This window comes from Macaca nemestrina, chromosome 8 (genome assembly GCF_043159975.1).
Source record: "Macaca nemestrina isolate mMacNem1 chromosome 8, mMacNem.hap1, whole genome shotgun sequence".
Classification (NCBI taxonomy): Eukaryota; Metazoa; Chordata; class Mammalia; order Primates; family Cercopithecidae; genus Macaca; species Macaca nemestrina.
The window spans coordinates 16250064-16273370 of NC_092132.1; the positions used below are offsets into that span (position 1 = coordinate 16250064).

The 23307-nt window shown below is 35.4% G+C and overlaps 1 long non-coding RNA gene across 2 annotated transcripts in view; it reads left to right on the forward strand.

Annotated features, from left to right (window-relative positions):
* LOC105492802 (uncharacterized) overlaps positions 1-23307 on the forward strand; it is a 323274-nt gene that overhangs the window by 183388 nt on the left and 116579 nt on the right. For both annotated transcript variants that reach the window (XR_011606739.1, XR_011606738.1), the window contains exons 3-4: positions 3579-3612; positions 13485-13522. This is a non-coding gene — a long non-coding RNA (uncharacterized lncRNA). The remainder of the gene's footprint in view (positions 1-3578; positions 3613-13484; positions 13523-23307) is intronic.

The following is a 23307-nucleotide window of genomic DNA, read 5'->3' on the forward strand; positions in this document are numbered from 1 at the left end:
ACTATTGTGCTAAAAGTGAAAAACAGATCAGTTCTGTGGGTATCATTGTAAAGCCGATAAATGGTAAGTTGAACCACTGTAAGTGGGGGACCATCTACAATTGCAAATTATGCTAAATCCTATAGAGGAAAGAGATTGAGATGTATGAAAAAGAGTAGCAGAGAAGCCCTGCTTCACAATGAATAGTTAGGAAAAAGTTCTGCAAGAAAGTGACACTTCAGCTCTTTCTGTTAGGAATACTTTCCCTTCTTTTTTGTCTCACTAATTCTTGAAAGGCCCAAGGTAAAAGTAACCTTTCCTTAAAACTTTTCATATCTGATGGCCTAAAGCATCATTTACTGGTTTCCCTTTATAGCCTATTTTTTTCACACCCTGACTATATTTAGCAAGAATTTCTATTATATAGTATTGAACATATTGTACTTAATTTATTGAAAAAAGTCAATTGTCCTCCAAACTTCCAAGTACTAAGATTGAAACAGTCTTTCCAGTTGCATCTAAAAACACCAGCCATCACATCCCCAACTCCCAGGATAGCATGCTGCTACTTGAACTTCAGGCTTGATGCCTTTGTCTTGTCTTCTAATTGATAAATTATCTCCTGTTTTCTAAAAGCCAACATTCTTCAAATTAATTTATGTTCCAAAAGGAGTGAGAAATCAACCAGAGAGCAGAATTGATGAGATAATAAAATACTTTCCTTTTCTCTCTTCTTTGTTCCCTCATGAAGTGATCTTCTGGATGACAAGACTTAATTGGAAGATATAATTTAGGATCTAGGAACTTCCTGTTTATAAGGAACTCTAGCAGTGAAGTGTTGATCAGATTCAGATTGGAGCCCCAAGGGCAAAAGGAAGAAAACTGAGAGGGAAATAAATGACCATTGTGTTTTTAATATGGACAGGCAGGGTGACTAGGGGAGAAAGGTAGGCAAATATATGGACAGAACCCGATGAAGTATGGCTCAAATTGGCTGTGTACACCCCGTCTTATTTCTCAGGAACCTAAGAAAATAAGACACACCTGAAAGTGGTGCAGAACCAGTGGAAGACAGGGAATCTTTCAAAAGTCTCATAATATGTTCTAGGGAGTTGTAGGATGCAAATTGTTGTAGTCAGAAAAACGCAGCTTGTAGAGAACAGTAGAAAAATCAAATGAGTGAAGTGATCCAGGTAGGACTGAAGTGACTGGGATCAGGCACGACTCGTCTCATGGAGGCAGCTGCAGTTCAGATCCAGATGTGGCCAAATAGGACCTCTGGCCCACTCTTTCCAGACCATTTATTTGTTTGATATTGTTTTTTCACTATTATTTCTTTTATTCTATCTGGAACACTTTTATTTTGTTTCAATATGAATTACTTTTCATTTAATTAATATCAGTTAACTCAAATTATTAAAAATTGTGTTAATTTTTAATTCTTGAGAGAAACTCTTTGGCAGTATCTACTAAAGATAAACATACCCACCCCTCCAAATCAGAATTTTCAATATTTCCAATGTGCTCACAAAAAATTTGCACAAGTATTCAGCAAAATATGCACACCAAAATATTAACAAAAGCAATCTTTGTATTACTCAGAAATTGTAAGCATTGCAGTTTAAGTATCCCTAAACAGTATAATAAATAAATACGTTTTTGAATAAATAGATAAATAAGTTATAAAATAGATACATTTAATCCTTGAACAACACAGGGCTTAGGAACGCCAACCTTCCATGCATTTGAAAATCCACACGTAACTTTTGACTCCCTCAAAACTTAACTACTAATAGCCTATGTTGACCAGAAGCCTTACCAATAACATAAACAGTTGATTAACACAGATTTTGTATGTTGTATGTATTATATACTGTATTTTTATAATAAGCTAGAGAAACAAAAATGTCATTAAGAAAGTCATAAGGAACAGAAAATATAATTATTATTCACGAAGTGAGAGTGGATCTTTATAAAGGTCTTCATCCTTGTCATCTTCATGTTGAGCAAGCTGACAAGGAGGAGAAGAAGGAGGGGTCGTTCTTGCTGTCTCAGGAGTGGCAGAGGATGAAGAGATTGAGAAGATGCAAAGACAGGCCAGAGAGGCAGGCACACTTGGTGTAACTTTATGAAAATATATTGTACTTTTTGTCTGAATTTTTGGTACCAATCCTTTTTCTATTATTTGCTTTTGTTTCAATGCCTGTATCATAGAAGGATCTGTGTCATGAAAGGAGTCAAAAGCAGTCTTGAATCATCAGAACCCTTCCGCCCCATTGTCTAACGTCCATTTGTTTTCTGGAGCTGCTTCTTCTATGTCTTCTTCCTCACTATCTAGCACTAGTTCAGAAGCGCTTATCTCCGTTAAGTCATTTTCTGTTAATTCCCCTTGTGTGATGTCTATAATTGAATCTCTCCAAGATTTATATCTTTAAACCCTTTACCACCTATCTTTTTTGTCATATTCACAACCTCTTTGATAATTGTCTTATTTGGCTTTGTTATGAATCCTGTGACATCATGCACATCTGGACACAGTTTTTCTCCAACAGGAATTTATTGTTTCTGGCTTGACAGCTTTTTCTATAACAATAATGGTATCTTCAGTGGTGCAGTCCTTCCAGATTTTTGTGATGTCTTCCTCTGTCAGAGTTCTCCTCCGTAGTGTTGACAATCCTTTCCATAGAGTACCATGTTTAATGAGCTTTAAATGTCCTTATGACCTCCTGATCTAGAGACTAAATGAGAGATATTATGTTTTTGGTCAAGTAGGCCACTTTAACACCTTCAGTGTTGAACTCATGGGGTTTTTGGTGGCCAGGGGCATTCTCCAGTATCAACAGTACTTTAAAATGCATTCCCTTACTGGCAAGATACTTCCTGACTTTAGGAACAAACATAGATGGAACCAATTCAGAAGTGGATTTTTATGGTACAGGCCTTCTTGTACAATGAAAATACTGGCAGCTGGTGTTTATCTTCTCCCTTCAAGGCTTAGGGATTAGCAACTTTATAGGTAAGAGCAATCCTGATGGTTAACCTGAATGTGTTTTCATAAAACATTAAAGTTAACCTGTCTTTTTCTGCCTTAAGTTCTGGCACTCATTTTTCTTCCCTACTAATAAATGTTCTTTGTGGCTTTTTTGTTTTCTTCCAGAATAGGGAACTTTCATCTGTGTTAAAAACCTGTTCAGGCGAATATCCTTTAACCTTAATGATTTTCTTAATGGCATCTGAAAGCTCATCTGATGCCTCCTGATGGGCAGAAACAGCTTCCTCTATTATTTTGACTTTTTAAAGTCAAATCTCTTTCTAAAAGTATCAAACCATCCTTTGCTGGCATTAAATTCTTCAGCTTTAGCTCCTCACCTTCCTTTTGCTTTAAATTGCCATATAATGATGTCACTTTTCCCGCATTCATATTAGAGTCTATAAGTATGCCTTTCTTATAGCAATCCTGCACCCACATAAAAGCAGCATTTTCAACACAAGATAAAAAAGTGTTTCACCAAAAAGTGCAAGTTTTTTATGCTTGCTGGTGTGGTTGCAGCAATGGCTTCATTAATTTATTTTTACTTTTTTTTTTTTTTTTTTAACAGTGGCTCTTATGCTGAATTCATTTATCTTCAAATGGTGAGTAGCCACAGCTGCAGACCTTAATCTACAGTACATATTAAGCAATGCAACTTTTTCTTGCAATATCAGAACTTTTCTTTGCTTCTTGGAAGTAAAACTAGTAGCACTTTATATGTGTTCCATAGTGTTATTCAAGATTTATAGTATTGCATTAAACATAGTGAACAATACAGAAGAACTTTGAGAGATCACATTTTACTGTGATACACAATTTATTTGAGAGATTAACTGCTCATTCAGAGATGACAAGTGTCACAAAGCATTTATACTTGGAACCCTTGAACTCACAACTATAGCAAGAGAAGGTGGCTACAAAATTATTACAGAAGTACAGTACCTACTACAATAAATTTTATGCAGTTATGATTTAATACTGCACACTTAAACTTATTTACATTTCTCTCTATTGCAAATGGTACCATGTATGGTCTGTAAGTGTTTGTGTAAGCTTTGATAAATTTTAACTTTTATAATAGATTCATGTATATTTTATGGTAGCAAAAATGATAAGATAGATCTGTATTGCATGGGCCAGGTGCAGTGGCTCATGCGTGTAATTCCAGAACTCTGGGAGGGCAAGGCGGGAGGATCACTTGAGGCCAGGAGTTCAAGATCAGTCTGGTCAACATGGTGAAAACCCGTCTCTACTAAAAATATGAAAAAACCAATTAGCTGGGTGTGGTGGCATGCACCTGTAATCCCAGGTACTTGGGAGGCTGAGATGCACCTGTAATCCCAGGTACTTGGGAGGCTGAGACAGGAGAATCACTTGAACCAAGGAGTGGAGGTTGCAGTGAGCTGAGATCATGCCATTGCACTCCAGCCTAGGCAACAGAGTAAGACTGTCAAGATAAATAAATAAATAAATAAATAAATAAATAAATAAATAAATAAAATCATTTCTGTTTTCATAGCATTACTTTAATTTTTTTTTAAATATTTCTAGGCTATGCGGTTTGTCTGAAAATTTCTTAAAATTCTTGCAAATCCCCCAATTTTTTCCAATGTGTTTATTGAAAGAATCTGTGAATAAGTGACCCACATGCTTCAAATTGATGTTGTTTAAGGGCCAACTGTACATAAGCAGTGAAGTAAATAAATTACAGAATGAAATATTTTACAATATACAACTTACTGCTATGTGCAACAAAATGAATGAATTTTATTATATTTGATTAAACATCAAAAGGCATAAAATGTGCATACGAAAATGATTTAATTCAGAGGAAAAACTTACAATATAAAAACAGTCAAAACTAACGAAGACATAAAGATAGTGAGAAGATGATAATGATAGGTCAGTACATAAATGGGCATTTTTGGGTACTGGTAAAAATTTTAGTAATATACAGATGTCTTCATTTTGTAAGTATTTGTTGAGCTGTACACTTACAACATAGAGTTTTTGTGTGTGTGGATATTACACTTCAAACAAAAATTATTTAAAAAATAGACATGTAGAAGGACATGAAGTGCTTTTGATCCTGTGATATACATGAAGAAATGGATACAATAAAAATAATACCTTTTGACTAATCTGTCAAATAGTGCTAGATGAGATCAGGAGATCTATTGTACAAATGGCGATTGTAGTTAATAACAATATATTATATATTTAAAAACTGCCAAGTAGATATTAAGTGTTCTTGCCACAAAAAATATAAGTATGTGAAGTAATAGATATGCTGATTAACTTGATTAAGCCATTTTGCAAGGTACACATACATCAAAACATCTTGTTGTACCCCATAAATATATGCATTTTAATTTGTAAATTTAAATCCTTTTAAGTGCTAGATTTAAAGAAGCTTTGTTGAATTGAAGACATAAATTATAAGACAGAAGTAGAAAACTGTCTTTTTTTTGCGTACATCATGATTATGTACATTAAAAGTCATTACAGTGTATTAAAAATAAATAAATAAGCATGAGAGCAGTGACTTCAACAATGCTTCAAGACAAAAGGTCAATATATAAAAATCACCTGTATTTCTATACTCTAGCAATTAACAATTGAAAATTAAACATTTTAAAATTAATATTTACTTTAGCATCAAAAGCATAAAATCCTTTTGAAAACTTTTAACACAAGTTGTACAAGACTGCAACACTAAAATTTTAAAATCATTGTTGAGACAAGTTAAAGTAGTAAATAAAATGAAAGTTATACCAGTTTCATGAGATGGAAGGTCAATATTATTAAGATGTTAATGCTTCTCAAATAGATTTACATATTCAGCCATCCCAATTAAATATTCAGCAGGACATTGTGGTAAAAACTGATAAGCATTTTATTACATTGATATGGATATTCAAAGGCCCTGGAATAGCTAAAACAATCTTGAAAAGAAAAAAAAATTGGCAGATTTGTATTATTTAATTTAAAGACATTTTAAAGCTACAGTAGTAAAGACTATAGTTAAGATTAAGACAGTGTGATCCTGGTGTCAGGCTAAACAAATAGATCAATGGAAAATAACAGAAAGTCATAAAGTAGACAGACATTGATGCAATTAATTAATTTATGGCAAAACTGTAAGTACAATTTAATGGGAAAATGAATGTCCTCTTAAAATAGTGGTCTAGAATAATTCTATTCACGACCCAAAATAATTATTTCAAGACTGATTATTTTCCTAAGAGGAAAGCCAAAACAATATTTTATTTATTTCATGTAATTTTTCTTGCTCTGTCACCCAGGCTGGAGAGCAGTGGCATGATCATGGCTCACTACAGCCTTGACATTTGGCACTCAAGTGATCTTCCTGTCTCAGCTTCCCAAGTAGCTGGGACTAAAAGCATGCAACACCATGCCCTGGTAACTTTTAATTATTTATTTATTTATTTATTTATTTTTTGAGATGGAGTCTTGCTCATTGCCCAGGCTGGAGTGCAGTGGCTCGATGTCAGCTCACTGCAAGCTCCGCCTCCTGGGTTCACGCCATTCTCCTGTCTCAGCCTCCCGAGTAGCTGGGACTACAGGCGCCCGCCACCACACCTGGCTCATTTTTTTTTTTGTATTTTTAGCAGAGACGGGGTTTCACTGTGTTAGCCAGGATGGTCTCGATCTCCTGACCTCGTGATCCGCCCACCTCAGCCTCCCAAAGTGCTGGGATTACAGGCGTGAGCCACCGTGCCTGGCCAACTTTTAATTTTTTAAAAAAATTTACCCAACATAGGTTTCTCCGTATGTTTCCCAGGCTGGTCTCGAACCCCCAGGCTCAAGCAATTCTCCCACTTCAGCCTCCCAAAATGCTGAGATTATATACATGAGCCACCATACCCAGCCTACAGTCTTTATTTTGTATACATAATGCTGCAAAGAAACAGAATGTCATAGCAAACTTGGCATAGGCAATGATCCCTGAGACAAACACAAAATGAACTAACCATAAATGTGGAAAAAATGGATTTCATCAAAATTAAAGACTTCTGTTGATCTAAGGACTCCTTTAAGAGAAGTGGCAAGTTACAGAATTGGAGGAAATATGCATAGTACATATTTATCACAAAGAACTTATATCCAAAATATTTAAAGAACTCCTTTACATCAAGAATAAAAATACAAATAATCCAAGAAAAAAATGGGCAAAATACTTGAAGAGGCACTTCACAGAAGAAGATATGCAAGAAACCAAGAGCCACAAGAGAAGGTGCTCAACATCATTAGTCTCTAGGAAATGGAAATTAAGACCACATTGAGATACCACTTCACACCTGCTAAAATGACTAAAATTAAAAATTTTGGCAAGTTTGTGGAGCAAATAAAATTCTTACATTGCTGATGGAAATGTAAAGTGATTTTTAAAAAATGCTTCAGAAACTTGCTTCTTATAAAATTAAACATATTCCTGCCACCTGACTAATAAATTCCACTTCTAGATATGTTTCCAGAAAAATATGAAATTATATGTCTAAACAATTCTTACAAGAATATGCATAGCAGATTTACTTTTCAGCCACAAATTTCTAGCAATAGGAGAATGTATAAACATATTGTAGTATATTCATACAATGGCATAGTAATCATCTTTCACAGACATGATGTTAAACACATTTTGTTAAATAGACATAAGAGTATATTTATTATATAATAACATTTATATAAAATTCTAGAACAGGCACAATTCTGCTGAAATCTATCATGTTAGTAGTTTTGTTAGGCTAAGATTGGGGACTGACTGCAAATGGGAATGAGGAAACTTTCTGGGATAACAGAAGTGCTCTATATCTTCACTGGTAGGGTATTACATGGATGTATACATTTCTGAATAAGTTATCTAACTATACACTTAAGTTTTGTGTGTTCTTTTTTTTTTTTTTTTTTTCTGAGATGGAGTCTTGCTCCGTTGCCCAGGCTGACGTGCAGTGGCACGATTTTGGCTCACTGCAACCTCCACCTCCTAGGTTCAAGAGATTCTCCTGCCTCAGCCTCCTGAGTAGCTGGGATTATAGATGCATGCCACCACACCTGTCTAATTTTTGTATTTTTAGTAGAGACAGGGTTTCACCATGTTGGCCAGGCTGGTCTTGAACTCCTGACTTCGTGATCCACCTACCTCGGCCTCCCAAATTGCTGAGATTACAGGCATGAGCCTCCGTGTCTGGCCTGTATTTTCTTAAAGTTAATGATACCACATATATGTATATCAACAAAAAAGTCCTTAAATTTGGCAGACTGCTGGATTTAAGTTCTGACACTAAAAACTATGTGTCTTTTGACAAGTGACTTCACTTCTCTAAGCCTCAGTTTTTCTACCTACATAAAAGAATATTTATGCTATCAAACAAAAATCTTCCTTTGAGAAATACACTAATCTATATCATCTAACATTATTCTGGGCACATAATAGTCACTCCATAAATATTAACCATTATTATTAGGGATTGATCACTAATTTTTTTCTCATCTTTGGACTTCGGGAAAATTCACTCTAAACTTAGGAAAGGAGAGTCAAACGAGGTGCAACATGACATGTAGAAAAAGCCCTTGTCTGGGAATCATGAAACTCACGTCCTAGCCTAGTGTAGCAATAACCATAGTGTTGTTTAGCAGGAGAAAACATGACCAATTAGAAAAAGAAGTACTTTGGAGGCACAGAGATTTGGGGTTGAATCCTGCCTGCATAGTTTATAAGCAAATTACTCACAACAGCTTATAAACTCTACTATGTGACCTTGAGTAAGTGAATTTAACATCTTGAAACCTTAATTTCAACTCATCTCTAAAATACCAATAAATATGGCTATCTCCAGTTGTCTGGATTAAAAGTGATAGTGCATATAAAGGGCCTGGCACATAGCAAGTCCTCAATAACTACTACAGCAAGCCATCCTTTTCCATAGATTCCACATCTACAGATTCAACCAATAGTGGACCAAAAATAGCAATAAACATAATACAAAGAAAGATAATACAGCATAGCAAACATTTAAATAGCACTTACAATATATTAGGCATTATCAGTAATCTAGCAATTATTTGAAGTATAAAGAAGGATGTGCGTAGTTTATTTGCAAATACTATGCCATTTCATATCAGGGACTTGAACATCCTTGGATTTTGGTATCCATGAGGGTCCTGGAGCCAACTCCTCACACATACTAGGATATGACTGTGCTTTACTTTCCATTCTTTTCCATTGGTGTACTCATTTGGATATTGTGGACTTCAATTACTTTAGTAAATTAGGCAAATTGATCTCTGAGGCAACTTTAAAATTTTAAATTCTTCTGATTTAAAATGTTTAAACTTGTCAGTACAATCTGTAGGTCTATCAATCTATATTTTTTTAATCTAAGATGAACCAAAAGCTCCTACAGAAATTAATCATACTCTTAAATCTCATAGAAAAAAATATTTCATGGTGGATAACAGGGGCTAGGGAGGTGTGGGACAATGGTTGTTATTGATGAGATGTTGGACAAAGGATTGCACAACTTGAGTGACTATAGTTAAAAAAATTAAAGCACATCAAAAAAGCAAAAGTATAGATTCACTCAGATTAAGAAGATCTCTGGCCTAAGCTCATCACTGCCTGGGTCACTGTATTTCCTGTTACTAAGGCTACAAGAATGTGTTTATACAGGGAGCACATCTTTAACTATCTAAAAAAATAAGATGTAGGGACAGACTGTACACTACTAAGAAAAAATATAAAACCACAAATTCATCTGGGGAGGCTGGATATGACATAACCTTTAATTTGAAGAGTAACATAGTCAAGGAACTCATGTAGAGATGACTTAATTTTCTATTTGGTTGAAAATGAAAATCTCCCCTTTCCTTCATCTGTGTTCCTTAGCACAATGCAGCAATGTGGATTTGTTAGAGATGTCAGCAAAATACATGCAGTGATTTTCCACTATGAATTCCTTTGTAGATTTAAAGAGTCCTAGAAATATATAGAGAAAAGAGTGCTTACTAGTTATCTATTAGAAGTTCCCAGATTTACATGTAGAAACTGGCAGCCAAAAGGGGGAGGATGGCTTGCTCATTTTAATGGATATCAGATCTGGAATAGAATCTAAGGTCTAAGCCTTCTTCGATGATACTCCTCTTTTATGTGTTTCATATTAAGGGTAACTTCGCTTAGAAAAGACAAACCACAAACACATTGGTAATCACAGTTCTTACCATGTGTTTTGCCCAGTAGATTGGGAGGTAGATGTTCCCAATGCAGTCAGTTGAGCTAGATCACTGTGAACGCCAGCTTCATAGATGTACCCTAGTAGCTTACATCTGGTTTTAGTTTATGATTTAAATCAGCTTTGTTGTTGTTTTTGGTTTTTTAAATTTTTTTTAAGTCAAAATGTTGAAAACCACATATAAAGAGAAAATCTTACAAACAGCCAGAGAAAAACAAAACATTTTATTTTTAATACAGAGGTCTCATCAGAAACCATAAACACTAAGAGATAGCAGAATAAAGGTATTTTCAGATAAAGGAAAATAAAAGGAGTTTGTAAGCAGCAAAGATGCACTACCAAGAACACAAAAGGAAGCTTTTTAGGCTGAAAAGAAATAATATGACATAAAAACTTAGTTGTTCAAAAATGAATGAAGGGCATTGGAAGCAGTAAATATCTGCGTTAAAATTAAAGATGATTTCATTTTCCCATTAAATGATTTAATTTACTTATGACTATGTAAAGCAAACTTATAACATTTTGTTGTTGGTATTATAATATATGTATATATGTTAATGACAACTATAGCACATAGAACAAAAAGGAAGTTGCAGGATTTCTACATTTTATATCAAGTAGAACTATACTAACATTAGGTAGAATGTGAAATGTTAAGAATACACATGCTAATCTTTAGAGCAATCACTAAAAGTTATGTAACAAGGTAAAGTTAAAAATCCAATAAATACATTACAATTAAATCCTAAAAAAGTATTCAAGGCTGGGTGTGGTGGCTCACGCCTGTAATCCCAGCACTTTGGGAGGCCAAGGTGGGCAGATCACCAGGTCAGGAGGTCGAGATGGCTGCATTATTGACCAACAGCTTTGTTGCAACCTCATGAGAGATCCTGAAGCAGAATCACTCAACTAATCTGCTTCCTGCTCCCTGACCCACAGAACTGCAAGATGATAAATGTTGCTTTAAGTCACTAAATCTTAGAGTAATTTGATTCAGGACAATTTATAATTATTACAAAGTAAGCATGAGGAGGCTGGGGTAACTATATTAACAATACATAAACTAGGAAAAGAGTTATAATGTAGGAATTATAACAGAGATAAAGAAAATCATTTCAAAATGACAAAAGGGGCAACCTATGAGTCATCATAATCACAACTATACCCGAAATAACAGTCTCAAAATACCTGAAGCAAATATTGATAGAATTCCTGGGATAAATAAACAATTCCATAAACAAAAAAGAAAATGTTAATACTTTACTCTCAGCAATGGATAACACAACTAGAAAAGAAAAATTAGTAAATGCATAAATGATCTGAATAGCACTATCAAGTACAACCTAATTAGGACCTGTAGAACACAACGCCTCACCTAGATGCACAATGTGTGTTCATCAAGAAAGAACACATACTTGATCACAAGTCTCAGTAAATGTAAAAAAAATGCAGTCATATTATTTGAGTACAATGTAATGCAATTTGAAGTCACTAACAATAAGATACTTAGGATACCCCAAATATCTGAAAATTAAACAAAACAATTCCAAATAATCTACCAAAGAAAAAAGCACAATGAAAATAATACAAATTATAAAGAAAATATACTAAAGTATGAAGGATGACAATAAAGAATAGTAAGAAGTTGACAAATATAAGTCCATATATTAGAAGGGTAAAGTCTAAAATATAGATGCTAAGTGTGGTGACTCACACCTTAACCCCAGCACTTTGGGAGACCTAGATGGTAGGATTGCTTGAGCCCAGGAGTTTAAGACAAGCCTGTGCAACTTAGTGAGGCCCCATCTGTAAAAATAAAAAACGAACTAAAATTTAAAAATAAAACAATGAGCAAAGGTCCCACCCTTAGAAATTAAGGGAAAATAGGCCAGGCGCGGTGGCTCACGCCTGTAATTCCAGGACTTTGGGATGCCGAGGTGGGCGGATCATGGGGTCAGGAAATCGAGACCATCCTGGCTAACATGGTGAAACTCCTTCTCTACTAAAAATACAAAAAATTAGCCGGGCGTGGTGGCGGGCGCCTGTAGTCCCAGCTACTGGAGAGGCTGAGGCAGGAGAATGGCGTGAACCTGGGTGGTGGAGCTTGTAGGGGAAAATAAAAGCAAAATAAACTCTAAGTAAGTAAAAATAAATAAGTAAATATGAGCATAAATCAAATAAAAAACAAAATAATAGAGGAAAAAGTAAGATTTGAATCTTTAAAGAAATCACTAAAAATGATAAAAAGTTAGCTAACTGATAAAGATAAAAAATATTGGAATGAAAGAGGGGCTATAACTATAGATCCTCTAGATATTAACAGAATAAGATTATTATTTAATAACTGTAGCAACAAATTTGACAATTAAGAGGAAATGGACTAATACCTTGGCAAATACAACTAATCAAAACTGACAAATAATGAAACAGAAAACCTGAGTAACCTTACGTCCGTAAAAGAATTACACACACATAGAGACGTACACACTCACACACACAACTGTGGACCCAGATGGTTTTAATGGTCAATTATACATTAAATATAATACATTAGAAAAAGCAGTATGAATCTTACACAAATTCTTTCAGAAAATAGAAAACAGGTAGGAATACTTTCTCATTTGTTTTCTGCATAAACTTATTACTAAAACCAATGAAAGCATTATTTTAAAGATATACATAATGTTCCTCATGCTCTTGAATGTAAAACTACTTAACAAATATTAACATTAAGGCTTAGGTGAATGATTAGCAAATCATGATATTATATTGCTTTACTTATGTAAGCAAAATATTAAGAATGGATGAGCATGAGTAAGTCAGGCTGCAATGGAAAAATCACATTCCTTTCCTGTTTTCTTTTTCAGAATGTTATGCACTCGGAATCACATAGTATGTAGGTTTTCCAGACTAACTTCTTTGATTTGACAATATGTATAAGAGTTACTTCATTCCTTTTAAATCACTGAATAATATTCCATTGTATGGATGTACCACAGTTTGTTTACCTGCTCACCTTTTGAAGGACATTTTAGTTGCTTTCAATTTTTGATAACTATTAATAAAGCTGCTATAAGCATTCATGTACAGGTTTTTGTGTGCACTAGGTTTTTAAGTCATTTAGGTAAATATCTAGGAAAGCAATGACAGCATATGATAAGCTTATGTTTAGCTTTGTAAGAAACAGCTAATCTGTTTCCCAAAATTTGTTTCCCCACCAGCAATGAATGAGAGTTCCTGTTGCTCCATATTCTCACAGGTATTTGGTATTGTCAATATCTTTGATTTTAGCTGTTCTGATAGTGATACAATGGCATCTCACTGCTGTTTTAATTTGCAATTCTCTAATTACATGTTATATTGAAGATCTTTACATATGCTTACTCACCTTCTGTATATCTTTGGTGTGGTATCTCTTGAAGTCTATTGTCAAATTTTTAATTGGGTTGTTTGTTTCACTATTGTTGAATTTTAGGAGTTCTTTGTATATTTCTGATACAATTCCTTTATTAGATATGTGATTTGCAAATATTTCATCTCAGTCTGTGGCTTTTTGTTCTCTTAAAAGTGTATGTCACAGAGAAGACACTTTTAATTTTAATGAAGTCCAACTTAATAATTTTTTTTCATTCATGGGTCATGATTTTGGGTGTTGTATCTAAACAGTCATCACCAAACCCAAGATTGTCTTAAATTCCTTTCTATATTATCTTCTAGAAATTTTATAATTTATATTTTACATTTAGAAAGATCTATGATCCACTTGAATTAATTTTTATGAAATATAAAATGTCTGCATCTAAATTTATTTTTTTGGCATATGGATGCCCAGTTGTTTTAGTACCATCTGTTGAAAAGGATATTCTTTCTCCATTGAACTGCCTTTCCTCTTTTGTCAAAGATCAGTTGACTGTACCCATGTGGGTCTATTTCAGGGTTTCCATTCTGTTCCATAGATCAATTTGTCTTTTATTTTACCAATATCACAGTGGCTTAATCACTGTATTTTTATGGGAAATCTTGAAGTTAGGTCGTGTCAGTCCTCTGGCTTTGTTCTTCTTCACGATTGTGTGGGCTTCTGGATCATTTACCTCACCATATAAACTCTGCAATCAGTTTACCGATCTCCACAAAATAACCTGCTGGGATTTTGCTTGGGATTGCATTGAATCTACACATCAATTTGGGAAAAACTGACATCTTAACAACATTGAATCTTTCCACAAACATAAATTTTTGTTTAGTTAGTTCTTTGTTATCTTTCGTCAGAATTTTGTAGTTTCCCTCATATATATCTTGTACATATTTTGTTAAATTTATACCTAAGTATTTCATTTTATTGGGTGCTAATGTAAATGGTAATGTATTTTTTTATTTCAAATTCCTTTTTTTCTTAGTTGGTTTATAGGAAAGCAACTGACTTTTGTATATTAACCCTGTATCCTATAATCTTGCTATAATAGCTTACTAGTTTCTAGAATTTCTTTTTTGTGTTGTTATAGTTGATTCTTTGGGATTTTTCTACATAAACAATTATGTCATCTGCAAATAAAGATAGTTTTATTTCTTTCTCAGTCAGTTATTTTTGTTATTTTAATGTTATTATTATTACATTGTTATTGCTATATTGTATGTATTGTTGTTTTATTGTTTATTTGTTTATTTTCTTCTTATTGCATTAGCTGGGACTTGCAGTACAGTATTGAATGGGAGTGCTAAGAGGGGACATCCTAGTCTTGTTCTTGATTTTAAGGGAATGTTTCTAGTTTATCACCATTAAATATGATATTAGCTGTAGGTTTTTTTGTAGATGTTCTTTGTCAAGTTGAAGTCCTCCTTTATTTCTAGTTTTCTGAGCATTTTTATCCTAAGTGGCTGTTTGAATGTCACTGAATAAATTTTTTTCTCCATCTATTATGATGACATAATTTTTCGCAGCCTCTTGATGCCATTATTTTCACTATTTTATTTTCAAATGTTGAACTAACTTGCATAGTTGGAATAGATCCTATTTGGTCATACTGGGTAATTTTTAATCCATTGTTAGATTCCATTTACTAATATTTTGTCAATGAGTTTTTGCGTCTATATTCATGTTTTCATATACTTTTTACAAATATTTTCTAATGAGATTTTGTAATCTGAATTTCCATAAGAAGCTATGAAGTAGCTAAGACATATAATGGAATACTTATTGGAGGTCAGATGCTCAGAGCAGATAAGGGGCTTTGCCCCAAGTCAAATAGCTAGCTACTTAGTGGCAGAGGTCAGAAGAAAAGTGCCCCCCCCGACTGCAAGTCCGTATAATAATATGCCTGTGACATGGCCCTGCACATTCTCTGTTTGCCTTACAATAAAAGCGATGGTACAGAAAATGGGGCAGCAAGGAGTTTTTCATCCGTTAGTCCTCCTATTTCTCCCCAGCCAATATATGCCATGTAAATGGTGAAGACTGTGAATTCCCTGGGTCTCAATTTCTGTATCTGTGTGATAAGAGGGATTACATTCTCCTTCTAAGCCACCTTCCATACCTAAAAGCCTATAATCCTCATTCACTTCACTTGATGAGAACCTCATATATTCTAGACACTGGCAAAAGCTGGTGGTACAAAAATAAATGGTATTTGCATTAAACTGTGTGATCAATTTGCAATTTTTCAAAATAAAAAGTTGGAAAAAATAAGTGGGACGAAATGTTGGCCCTCATGAAATTATAATCTGATAGGTAAGGCACACATCTAAACAGATAATTCCGATATTAAATGATATGTAATCACAGAGGAAGCAGTGAGTGCCCGTGAGCACAGAGTAGCACCACCTAGCACAATCTTCAGGTTCAGGGACTCTGGAGTGATGAGTAGTACTAGTCAGACTTAAAGATACGCAGGGTTTTCCAGGAGGAGACAACATGAGAAAAGGCAGATAAATGAAAAAAAAAGAAGGTGGGAGGGTGAGAAAGAAAGCTGATTTGGGTAACAAGATGTATAATTTGTGAATCTAAAAGAGATTGTTTTCTTCCAGGGCTGAGAAAATTTGGAGTTATCAGGGGTAGCAGAGTCACAGCCTTCCTCTCTCAGGCTGCCCTGTCCTCCAATATTTCTGACACTGAGTACCACCAGGAGGGTTGCTGAGAAAGAACCTAGTAGAAGTCTCACCTTTGTTGGTAGTCCCCACCCCTGCTGCCTCGCCCCACCCTGGGGCACTAGGTGGAGCTCTATGGAAGCAGTTCTGGGGTGTGGCAAGTACCGGAAAAGAAGAGCTAATGAGTTTGCAGAATTGGAATTTCTCAACTGGAACTGAGCATTGCTCACTGAGACACAGCCTTACAGATGGCACCAGCTGATAGATGGCCTATTTCTAGAGCATTGACGCCTGCAGTTTATACATAGAAGGACCTAGAGAGCCAGAACCGTAAGAGTCATCCTAGGGCATCATATGCCAGAGGGAGCAAAGGCTCTGAAGTTCACACAAGAGACCTGGGGTGAAATTTCAATTCTGCTGTATATAGCTGGTTAAATTTGGGCAGGATCTTTCACCTCTCTGACACAGGGTCATTATCTCTTAAGTGGTGAAGACAATGCCTCCTTTACTGGATTGCTGTAAATACTAAATAAGGTAGCTAATACAAATAAAAATACTTGGCATAGAGGAAATTATCAATATACATATTGGGTTCTGTGCAAGTATGTGTTGGGGTGAAGGAAGTGAATGTCCATGGCGATTAGCAATGTTGGAAAATGCCAATGCATTCATCTGACTCCTCCTTTGTTTTTTAAATCCAGCAGTAAAGTGTGAGCCATGAATAAAGGATAGAGTGAGGAGAAGAAAAAAGAATGGGATCATATCAACTAAAGTTTAAAATCCTCTATCCTCCTTTTTTTCATAAAATATGTTCTCTTTGTCTTACAACAATTCTGGAAAATGTTAATAACACTAATATTACATCTGACACATAGTATTGCATGGCAAGCAATTTTGTACATATGTTTGCATGCACAAATGCATTTAAGCTTCCCAATAACCCCACAAGATTGGCTCTATTATTATTCTTATTTTATGTAGAAGGTTAAAAAGTCATGCAGATGATAAGTAATTACTAATTTCATACAAATATGAATTGGTATAACAGTTCGGAAGACAGTCTGCAGTGCAAGCTCTTGTTCTTAGTTTTCTCTCAATGGCCTGAATTTACCAAATACCTGATGAACAATTGAAGGTTGTCCATAAACTCTCTTAGCATCTTAGTTCCTCCTTTAATTCTCAGAATTACTCTTTCTGTAATAATTTATCCTTCTCAGTCTCTGATTTCCCTGGTCCTCCTTCTTCTTTGGCATTTCCTCAGAAAGTACATGAAATGTACATGAATAATTCCTACCTCACGCTCAAAGTCTGAAGCAGTTTTACTTTCAATTTGTGCGGATGATTATGAGATACCTCTTTGGTGCCGTGGCTCTTTGTCGTGACAAGGCAGTGAGTGGGCTAAGAATATTGCTTAAATTCTATTTGGAGATAAAAAAGGGCTCAAAATTCTACTTTGCCCCTTGAGGTGTTTCTCAGGAAGGTGTTTTACACAAAAATACATAATTTGTTAATAGATGATCAAACACTCACAGGAAGGTTGCAGCAGTGAATCAATGAGTAGAATGGAGAAATTTGGAAGTATTAGTTATAAAAGGAAAGTACTTTAAATCCTTTAGTGGGGGAAATAAAAGTGGGAGGGTATGTGTCTCAAGTAATAAGGCAACCCCTTTGACCTGATCTGCAGGGTCACCTTAACCGTTGTCCTCTACTGCCCTGCAGTCATGGGAAGCATTGGAAAACTGAGCTACTCTTTACAAGCAGAGGAAAATATGATGCTAGATATGAAAAAATTAAATGGGAAGAATCTGTCAATTTCCATACCTTGGTATTTTTGTCAGGGGCCTCTTTCTAACTTATTTTATACCTACCCTGAATAAACCCTCAATAGTGCCTTTGCAACTGGTCTCCTGATTTCTCTCCGTCCCTGCCACTAAAAGGCTTATATACCTTTCACGGGGTCTTTGGCCAATGTTTTTCAGAGGGATAAAGAAAAAAAAGAGGAAGGGCAAAAAGTGTGAGAAGAGACGGCAGGAAAAAGGGAGTACAGAAAGAAAGAAAAGAATAAAGACACTAGCACTGATAAAAGCTTATTTATGAACCACATACTATATATGCATTTCCACCTAAAGTTGCTCATTTAATTCTAACGTATATGACTGATGATAGTTTGATGATAGTTGTGCCTATGATAAGGATCCAAAGCCAAAGTTAATTTCTGCTGAATCTTGATGGTTACTTTACTGTCTCAAGAATGTTTGCATTTGGTCATGGTCTTTCTTTAAGTGCATATTTATTGATAGTCCCTAAAGCAGAATATACTGTGCTATTAAGTCTCTTCAAGGGGTTAAAATGTAAATGAGGCAGGCTTACTGTCCTTATAGAATTCACAAAATGCAAGCAGATTATGGTAGTGCAAAAATAAGACTAACAGTAAGCAATGAAATAAGTCCTGTGTGAGAAATACTCTTATCTCTATGCACTTTCAGAGATATAGGACATTCATTTGAAGCTCTTTGGGTCTTTTTTCTTTCCTTACCTTGTAGTTGAGGCTCTGGCTACTATTGATAAGGAATTTTGCATCCTGACCTGAGAGGATGTATTTTACACCCGTTTGTTTTAGATATGGCAACTTTTTCATGGCAAGGTTAAGTGATATGCCTTGTATAAATGTTAAATAATTTTTTGAACCACAGTGAGAAAAAAGTTTAAACCTTAGAGTTATACAGAGAGCATATTATGTGTGATCTGAAGAAGACAGTTAATTTAGAAGCAGTTTCAAGTCTTTGGACAGATATAGAGCAGGACTTCCTCAGTAAACCAAAGGGCAACCCTTAAGCCTTCAACACGAGTTAGTTCTTGTTTTCTTAGCATGATCTATGCTATTCTAGAAAAGTTCACAGTTTAGCGCAGAAGACTTTATGCTCGCTTCTTCTCAGGTGCACTTTATGGTCCATCGTTTGTGTTCCTGAAGTCAAAAGGAATAGGTTGAGTGTATGTGGCACAATGTTCTCTGCTAACAAGGAATTTAAAGCCCAATCAAGGAGGGAAATAATAGCAATATCTTATGTTTACACAGCGCTGTGTACGGAGCACTTTTGTCTTAACTCAGCAAGACTTAATCATACTCTAGAGGCTGCATGGGACTGAAGGGGAAGGGAAGGGGTAGTTTTGGGATCTTACTGGATCTTACAGATGCCTGAAGATGGATCTAGCAGCACTGCCTGAGTATTGGAGTTCCAGCAACACATCAGCATTCAGAAATCAGATGACTGACCACAAAGAAGACTTAGGGAACCCCTCAGGAAGAAAATGCTAGTCATATGGCTAATAATTGCCAACATTTACTCACTGTTTATTATGTGCAAAGAAATATGCCATTTACCATTTAATACTGACAAAAACTTGGCACATATTTCTACTGTGATTCCAATTTTGCCAAAGAGGAAACTGAGGCACGGTAGCTTAACTAATTAGCTCAAGATAACACTAAATGGGTTTTGGAATTATTCAGGTCCTGCCCTTGAGAAACTTTTGCTTCATAAGTTTCTCTCAGAGAGTCATCCAAGGAATCATATACGTGCAGTAAACTGGTAGTATGTGCCGTGACAGAAGTGAACATAGGGCTTAGGGCAACACCCAGAAGGAGAATGGGACACTGCTTTTCTAAGGCACTTACATATGCCTTAAGGGTAGGGGCTGCTTCACCCTTAAACGTCCTGAGCTTTCTCCGTAATGTCTAGATCAGAGCTGGTCATGTGGTAACTCTTCAGCAGAACTCATTTGACTTTCTGCCCACTGTTCTTGAACACATATTGACCTAGAGGGCATTTTAGAGTGAATTCTTACAGAACAAAAAAAAAGTAGGGGGAAGCAAGAATAGAACAGCAATATGCTGTTCTATTATCTAATTACATATTAGGTATCATATTATCCAGTAGGATAATAAAGGTGTAATGATAGAGTGTTCTGAGAAAAGAGTAAGAAGGTGATTTGGTATTTGCTGTACTAGAAAAGTCTTTCCAAAAGAGGTAAAATGTATTTATTATTTTAAGCTTCGTTGAGGTATAATGACATAGAAAACATATACTTAATTAATATATTTTGATGAATTTGGACATAGGCATACATCTGTGATATCATTACAACAGTCACAGCACTAACTATATCTATCACCTCCAAAAATTTCCTGTGTTCTCTTGTGTGTTTCTTTTAAAAGAACATTTACCATGAGCTCTATCCTATTTTTAAAATGTGCAACAGAAGGTAAAGTTTAAATGAGATCTTAAATAATGACATAAAATTTGTCAGAAGTGAGAAAGTGGCATTCCAAAACACAAGTCAGCTTATCTGGTGGTTTCCAAATTAAATATAAGTGAATTGTCTGGAGGACTTGTTACAGAATAAAATCTTAATCTCTAAGCCTAAAGGTTTTGATTCAAGTTATCTGGAGTTTGGTTGGGAGCTTCAGTTTTTAACAAGTCACCCAAGTCTCTCTAAGTAGTTCATTAGCAAGCTATTTTGGAACATGCATTGTATACACATGTTTCTTTAGAACAGGTAAGTATTTCTGTGAAGTTGTTGAAGGGGTTGATGAGAGAGAAGTGTGGGAGATGTGGCAGAGGATATAGGTGGGTTCTAGATCATAAGAGCCTGCTTGTAATATATATATTTATTTATGTATTTATTTGTTTATTTATTTATTAGAGATAAGGTCTCACTATGTCACCCAGGCTAGTCTTGAGCTCCTGGGCTCAAACCATCCTCCCACTTCAACCTCCCAAAGTCCTGGGATTACAGGCATGAGCCACCGTGCCTAGCCTGCCTATGTTGTAGACCCTGAAGGGCCAGTGTATTTCTCATGCAGAAGAGTACCGTAATCAGATAGGATTTTTAGGAAGACAGGTGGTTGGACTTTGTAGCATTATTAGATCTTGAACAACTGAGGACAAAGAGAACATAGAAGAGAACATTACTATAATAGTCTCATGAGAGGAGAGCCTTATTTAGGTAGTGAAAGTGAAGAGAAAGGCACACATTTGGGAGATCATGCCAAGATAGAAGGGACAGGCTCATTATCAATTATTTTAACATATTTTTCTTTGATAGTTCCAATGTTATTTTTGTCATTACTTCAGACTTGACATAAAATATTTCTTTATTGGAGAAAAAAAAAAAACCTTTTCACCCTAGTAAGTCAAGAAAATCAAAGAAACACTGAAATGCTTCCTTTGGGTTTAAATTTGTTTATCCAAAAATAGGCTATAAGAAGATCATTCAGAAAATTGGATGTGGACATGAATTTCCTTCAACACTTTGAAGGAGAATCAGATAAATCCCGGGGAATGAAATGAGCCAAGGGGGAGAGGGCAAGTAGAGAAGTTCCTAGTATTCATGGCAAATTTCAAATTTTTGTTTCTACCATTTTCCACTCTTTCATCTAGTGATATTTTGCTTGTTAAGGTTAATACCTCACTGGTTCTACATTTGAAAACATTGGCAGAAGAATTTTTTTGAGACTAAATAATAATAAATAACAATATGTAGGGTGTTGGGATCATGGAAGGATGAAGGAGTAGGGAGAGCCACTGAATGCTTCAAATGAAAATTTAATTCTACAGATACTTATTTTTACCAGTAATCCCACTACTGAAAGTTTATTGCAAGGATATAATTCAAAAGGAGAAAAAATGAGTGAAATCAAAGGCTTCGGAGCAGCATTATCTATTTAGGGTAAGTCTATACAAAAGAAATGAAGGAGAAGAAGGAAAAAGAGGAGGTAGAAATAAAATAAATATTCCAAGCACAACTGATACTGTCATTGCAAAATTATAACTGAGACTGAAAGAGATCTGATCTAACTAACTCCATCTTGCTTCTAACCTCCAAGCTGTCCTTGTTCGTTCCTGGGCATAGGCTGAACTAACTTTGGGAGGAACTTCATTTTAGTTTATAGTTTGAAACAAAGATGGTAACAGCCCTTTCCCAAAATAAACCCCTTCTTGCCTGGGGACTAGACTGCCTTTGCAGGGCTAACAAATCAATCAACAGATTAGAAATTATGGTTTAGGAGTCATGCAGTTGGAGGCTATAAGATTCTAACCCTCCCCAAATTGCTCCTGAGGATGACATCACTATTTGTAAATCCTAAGATCAGTGCTTGAGATATTTTTAGACCCTGCACTGGATGGATCAGCTGGCACCACCCAGATTGATAAACTGGCTCATCTCATCTTGTGGCCCCCATCCAGGAACTAACTTAGTGCAAGAGGACAGCTCCGACTCCCTGTGATTTCATCTTCGACCTGACCAATCAGCACTCCTGACTCACTGGTCCCCCAAGCCCCAACCCATCAAATTATCTTTAAAAACTCTGATCCTCAAATGCTCAGGGAGACTGTTTTGACTGATCCCCAAATGCTCAGGGAGACTGTTTTCAGTAATAATAAAACTCCAGTTTACTACACAGCCAGATCTACATTAATTACTCTTTCTCTATTGCAGTTCTCTTGCCTTGATAAATTGACTCTGTCTAGACAGTGGGCAAGGTGAATCCATTGGGCACTTACAAATTAGGATGATTAACTAAGTTGTGGTAAATAATTAATAACATAATACATTTAATTTTTGCACCAAAATTGTGACTGATGAGAGAAAGATAATTTTGTTTTTCAGATATTTTATATCAGCAATTGGTCAAGTATGGCACATGGGTCAAATCTAACCCACTGCCTGTTTTTATAAACAAATTTTTATTGAAACATAGCCATGCTTAACCCTGTACATGTTTCAACTTACTACTATAGAGTTAAGTAGCTACACAAAGACAATATAGCCTGAGAAGCTTAACATATTAATTATCTGGCCCTGTTCTGTGGTAGGCAGGCCTGTGCAAACCTACCCACAAAGGCCAAGGAAGCTGAGAGGCCGAGGAGAGAGGCTGGCAAATCCAGTTTCTCAGAAAGA